Here is a 5980-nt window from a genome sequence, read left to right as displayed (position 1 = left end):
CCTCTTGTTCTACAATTAAGTGCAGTTAAAGTTCATTACTCAGAGCTATTCACGTTCCTTTTAAAACATGCCTTAATAGTTTCTATTCTCTGTTATTTATCAAATGCCTCTCTTTTCTTGAGACTGTCTCTTTTAAGAAAGGTCTCAATACTCCACTTCCCAGCACAAAGTGTCACAGCAACTCACCAAGTGCACACACTGCAGTGATGACAGGCCCTGCCACCAATGCATTTCACAGCAGCCTCTAATTTGGCAGCCACAAAGCCAATCCCACCAAGAAGAATTTTCTTCTGCCACTCTTCTACTGCTCTTTCTGTCAAGGTGATTCCTGCCTGTTGGCCTTCAAACCCATCACTGCTAGCAGTGCAACATCCCCGTCCCCTGATAGCCCAGGTACCTCCTTGGCCAGCAAGCAGATAATCCAAGGCCATGCGGTTCTCTGGAGTCCCCATTTGTGTTTGTTGGAGCTCATAGATTGTGCTAATGGGCATTTCAACAGTATCATTTACTACCTCTTCTAATAATCCATTCAGCTCATTCATGCCAACTCCACGGGATGGGGCAGCGCACATGGGGCACAGGGTGAACCAGAATCCTTTGCTTTCGGAAACCCAAGGCACTCTTTACGTGGAAAATGTTCTCTGGGCCCTAAGTCTTCCGTGTGGTTGTTGCTGAAGGACCCTAAATGGGGGCCCTGCAGCTGGGAGCGGTGTGACACTGACACTGACCAGCTGCAGCACCCCAAGTTCTACTGACATTGGGAGTGATGGTAAAGCACAGAAATCTTCTGACACTGTAGCCTCTATAACTGTAACAGGGTTTGGTTTCTCCTGAGCGGAAATCTGAGTGAATCATGTCACACTGATCGTTGTATTCCCGTGTCCCACAGCACAGGTTTCTCTAACTGTCCCTTCATTGACTCCGTTACGAGGCAGAGCCCATTGACAGAGTTCTGGCCACCCCACAGGGTGGGCCCTCCAAGGGAACCCCATTCCTCCCAGCTTCAGCTGAGAACATACCCAGCAATTAGTGACACTGTGTGCTTTGGCTACCTTGGTCTTTAAATTTCCAAAACATTTTGATGACTGATGCCTTGGTGAAACTCTGGAGGTGTTTTGGCAAACGTCAGTAGTACTTTAGTGACACCGTTCTTCATTCTTTTTGCTCAATGTCATTCAGGTTAGGAACAATAATTCTGTTGTCCATGGAGCTGGCAACTTTTTAATTCCAGAATAATGCCCCCAAGGTCCTTTAATGTTCAGCTTTACCATGTTGTCTGTGGGTAACAAGGCTTGGTGGGGCCCTTTCCCTTTTGGCTGGAAGAGGGCCAGGACCTCTGCTTAAAGAAAAAAAAATGGGAAAAGAAAAAAAATACAATTAGATGAATTGTAAAAGATACAAATAAAATCCAAGTGTTAGTGAAACAACTTCTGTAACTTTGCATTAAGAGGTAAATGATCTTTTTAAAAAGAGAACTCACTTATTTACATTGTAAATGTGCTGATGGCATGGATCCATCTTACTGACCTCAACAGCCTTTTTTACAGTTTTTGGGGTTTGTTTCCAACATTCTTTTTTTTAAATTGTGGTCGAAGCAATAGGAAATTGATTGGGGCCCTTCCAGCTCCAGGCAGGACTGGGAATCTCAACTCTGTCAAACCCCAAATCCTTTAGAAGATGACCTTCCTTCTCACTCTGGGAATGAGCTGCACATTCCCTCTGAAATTGTCAGGGGTTTCTTACGGATGAAAAATCCCACTTACAGCTTTTTGCTCTGGTTTGGAAGTGGGAAGGGCAATTCCCCATCCATCAGCTCCAGACTGCACTGCCTCAGGAACACGGCTCACTTGCCAGCTTTGGCCACTCATGGCACTTCTAGAGGAGGAAAAAGATGCAACTGCACAATTCCAGCCAAAAAGAAATGAAGAATGAATAGTGGAGATCCAGGCGTTCCTGCGGCGATCCAGGGGTTCAGCTGGGACTATGGGGAGTTTGGGTCCTTGCCAATTGGATGTGTGTCCCCAGCTGCAATCTCCTGGCCTGCAGGGGAGTCTCACTCACCTGCCAAAGCAGAAAGCTCAGGCACTGTGCTCCAACGGGCTCGTCTGATGCAAAGCTGTCAGAGCAATGTGAGGGCAGAGCCAGCCCAGCTGTGCCCAGGGCAGAGCCCAGCAGAGCCCTGGCAGAGCCCAGAGCAGCCTCAGCACCCGCAGAGCCCGGCTGCAAGGAGAGAAACCAGAAACCACCCGTCAGCTGAAGGCTGCTGTCCCCTTGTCCCAGCTGCCCACAGAGCCCAGGCCATGCTGGCCGTGCCCAGAGCTGTGCCCAGAGCTGCCCATCACTGCTGCCTTTGGGAGCAGAGCAGGAGGGCAGGACATTCCCAGCCTGCAGCCAGCCACAGCACATCCAGCCCCTCAGCAGCTGCCCAGAGCAGGAGCCTCCTTGTGCTTGTTGCTGTCTCCCAAAAGCTCTGATCCCACCATGCCAAGCAGACGGGGACTCACCTCACGCCATCCTCCGCTGGGAGAAAAGCTGGTCCCAAACGATGTCCTCAGCCTTCTCCAAGGGCACGGCCCATCCACGCTGCAGCTGCTCCCAGGCACTTCCCAATCCCGACTGGACCTTACATAGAACGCTTCCTCTAGAAAAACAAACAACAAACTGTGGAAAAGAGATTAGAGACAAGGGGAAACAAGAAAAAAACTCTTATCTCTGTCAGAGGTCTGAGGAAGGCCCAACCCCTACATGCTAGGGAAAATCCCACCCATGGGGGAGAGAAGGCCACACTTTCTCTCTTCCCTCCTACACTGCCCCCCAAAATAACAGTGATCCCAAAGCAAACAAGGGCAGTGGAGCAGCCCAAGCCCTTCCTTGCCCGCAAAGCAAAGCAGCCCCTGCACAGGTTCTGGAGTCCCACCTCTGCTCCTGCCATGGGGGTTTCTCTGTGCCGGGCTGGCTGCCCCAGCCCCAGCCCCAGCCCCAGCCCAGGCCATGCTGGGTGCTGGGGGCTGTTGGCAGGGCCAGGAGCCAACTCCCATCTTGTATCCACCCCAGCCCATGCCCCCAGCCCTGCCAAAAAGCAGCTGGGCAGCCGACTGAAGTTGCATCTGCCCCAGCAAAGGGAGAAACTTTTGTTCCCAGCCAGTCTGAGCAATGCCCAAATCTGGGAGCATTTCCCCGGCTGTGGACTCATCTGTGAATTCGCTGTGGAGCCTGGCTTTGAAGACGGTGCCACAAGTCCATCATCTTCAGCTGCCAGTGGCCAGGTTGAGGAAGAGGTTGTCATCCTTGATGTTGTCGTTGCTGTCTCCAGCAGCAGCAGCAGCCCCACCTGGTACAGCTTCTCCAAGGGCTCCTTCTCCTTCCCTGGGGGTCAGACCAGGCTGTCAGGGCTCTGCCCAGGGCCCCAGCTGTCAGGGAAGCAGGACAAGCAAAACCAGCTCGGATGGCAGCCACCAGTGCTGGGCAGAGCAGCTCAGCTCCAGCACAAGGCTGAGTGTTCCCACCCAACAATCCCAGTGCATTGATACAGGCAGGGAAAAAAGTCTGGGTTTCCTTGCTTCTGATTGCCAGGGCATGTGTGGACCTGTAACTTACCAGGGCCCTGGAGCAAAGTGTGCATGTGGCTCTCTCCCTTTTTCTATGGCAGGTGAATATCCTGTATCCAAGGATCACAGAACAGGTCTTCTAATGAAGGTCTGTCCAAGAAGTGCATGGATAAACACCACCTGATAAGATCTTGGCACTCTGGGCGGAGAAACCAGAAACCAGCGGTCAGCTGGAGAAGGCTCCTGTCTGCTTTGCCCCACTCTTCCCATGCCCAGGCCATGCTGCTTTTGTGCTCAGAGCTGTGCCTAAACTTTCCCATCAATTCCCTGTTGTGGAGGAGAGCAGGAGAGCAGGACATGTGCCACCTCCTCAGCGGCTGCCAGAGCGAGATGCTCACAAGCTGCTGCTGTCTCCCAGCACTGGTATTCCCCCGTGGCCAGAGATGAGGATCCACCTGGAGAGAGCCGCTGTGGCAGCGAGAGCTGATGGTCCCAGCTGATCTTCCGGCCCCTCCTGAAAGGGTGCTGCCCGCAGACCATCTGGTGCAGCAGGATGCCCAGGGACCAGATCGTTGCTGCCTCGCCATGGTACCAGCCCAAGTGGGTCCATTCTGGGGGGCTGTATGACAGTGTTCCTATGGAATACAGATGGAGTTCATCAGGGGGATGCTGCTGCTTCCAGAGCCTGGCCCCAGCATCCCTGGGCGTGCAGGGGCCGCCCCAGTGGCACACAGGGCGACTGCTGCACTCTCGCCAGCACCTGGGACATGTGTACAAACTCAGGGCTGGACAAGAAGCCACTGGTGTTGGAAGAGGGCAGCAGAAGCCCCGGCAAGGCCTGACCGTGACATGCAAAGCAAAAACCCACTCAGGGCTGGGGGAAAAATCATCTCCTTATCCTCCCTGCCTGCAGTGCCCTAAAAATATTATGAAGCCAAGGCAAACAAGGTGAGTGGAGCAGCCCAAGCCCTTCCTCTCACCTGCACACCAAACTGGCTGGTGCACTGTTTCTGGCTCCCTCCTATGCTACCCCCACCCACGGGTGCTTTTGTCGGGCTGGCTGCTGCTGCTCCAACCCCAGCCCCAGGCAGAGTGGTGGGCAAAGGCTGCCAGTGGAGCTGGAAGATGCCTCCCCACCCAGCCCCGCTCAAAAGCAACTCAGGGGAAGGCTCAGTACCCTGACTGGCAGCAAAAGGGAGAATCCTCGCTGCCACACCCAGCTTGGCCTGTGAGATGTTGGGCCATGAGATGGCGGGACCGGGAGCACACCCCTGCCCAGGCTCACCTGCAAAGTGAGTGTAGGCTGTGTCTTGCAGGTAGGTGCCACAGCCAAAGTCGATCAATTTTGCCTGGCCAGTGGCCAGGTCAACCAGGATGTTCTCTGGTTTGATGTCGCAGTGCAGGACCCCTTGGCTGGTGCAGTGCCGCACGGCCTCCAGCACCTGACGGAACAGCTGCCGTGCCACCTCTTCAGACAGGAACGTCCGTGCCCGAATGAAATGCAGGAGGTCCTGAGACCGCTCCGGCCGCTCCAGCACCATCACGATGTTGTTGGGGAGCTCAAGCCACTCCAGCAGCTGGACCACACCAGGGAAGCCAGTGGACACCTTGTCCAGCAGCACGATCTCCAGAGGTGCGCTGGTGCCGTCGGGCTGCGGGAGGACCACGGTGCCACCAGTGGGACTGATGTCCTACCAGGGCTGGGGAACCCCTCAGCCAGCCCGGAAAGCTCTGCGCCCTGCGCTGGCCCCACGCCCGCTCCCCATCGAGGGGTCCTGGTGGCTTCCCCCATGCCGGGCCTCACCTCATCCCCGCCCGGCACGGCCCGGCTGTTCCCGCTGGCCCCGCTCACTCACCAGCTCGTCCCAGTGCCGGACGCGGTTCCGTGGCACCCTTTTGATTGCCACCTGCAAACCAAAGGCACCACCGGGTTCAGCTCGCCGCCCGCCCTGCCGAGCCCCATCCTCCTCCTCCCTTCTCCTCCTCCTCCTCCGCCACCTCCTCCTCCTCCTTCTCTTCCTCCCCCTCCGCCTCCTCCTCCTCCTCCTTCTCTTCCTCCTCCTTCTCTTCCTCCTCCATCCTCCTCCATCCTCCTCCTCCTCCTCCTCCTCCTCTGCCTCCTCCTCCTCCTCCTACTCCTCCTGCGCCCCCCGCCGGCCCCGCCGCTCACCGGGGCACCGTCCGAGAGCCGCGTGGCTGCGAAGACGCTGCCGAAGCCGCCGCGCCCCAGCAGCGAACCCACTCGGTAGCGCTGCTGCAGCGCCTCCTGCGCCTTCCCTGCGGGCGGGACGCGGCTGTCAGCGCTCGGCCCGGGGCCAGGAGCGGCCCCCGAGCGCCCCTCAACCGCCTCGGGCCGGCCATCCCCAGGCCTTCGGTCTCGGGAACGGGACACGGGAGGCTCGGGGCCGGCGGCCGCGCTGCTGAGCAGCGGA

The 5980-nt window shown here is 56.4% G+C and overlaps 1 long non-coding RNA gene across 1 annotated transcript; it reads right to left on the bottom strand.

The window, feature by feature from the left end:
- Positions 1-635: 635 nt before the first annotated feature.
- Positions 636-3147, bottom strand: LOC140680618 (uncharacterized). Its single transcript, XR_012051977.1, has 4 exons — positions 2505-3147; positions 2062-2220; positions 1764-1875; positions 636-1336 (listed from the first exon to the last, which is right to left on the bottom strand). It is a non-coding gene; the product is annotated as an uncharacterized lncRNA (long non-coding RNA).
- Between the last annotated feature and the right edge of the window lie 2833 nt (positions 3148-5980).

Source organism: Taeniopygia guttata, chromosome 25, assembly GCF_048771995.1.
Source record: "Taeniopygia guttata chromosome 25, bTaeGut7.mat, whole genome shotgun sequence".
NCBI classification, from domain to species: domain Eukaryota; kingdom Metazoa; phylum Chordata; class Aves; order Passeriformes; family Estrildidae; genus Taeniopygia; species Taeniopygia guttata.
This window is presented reverse-complemented; position numbering and strand designations above follow the sequence as displayed.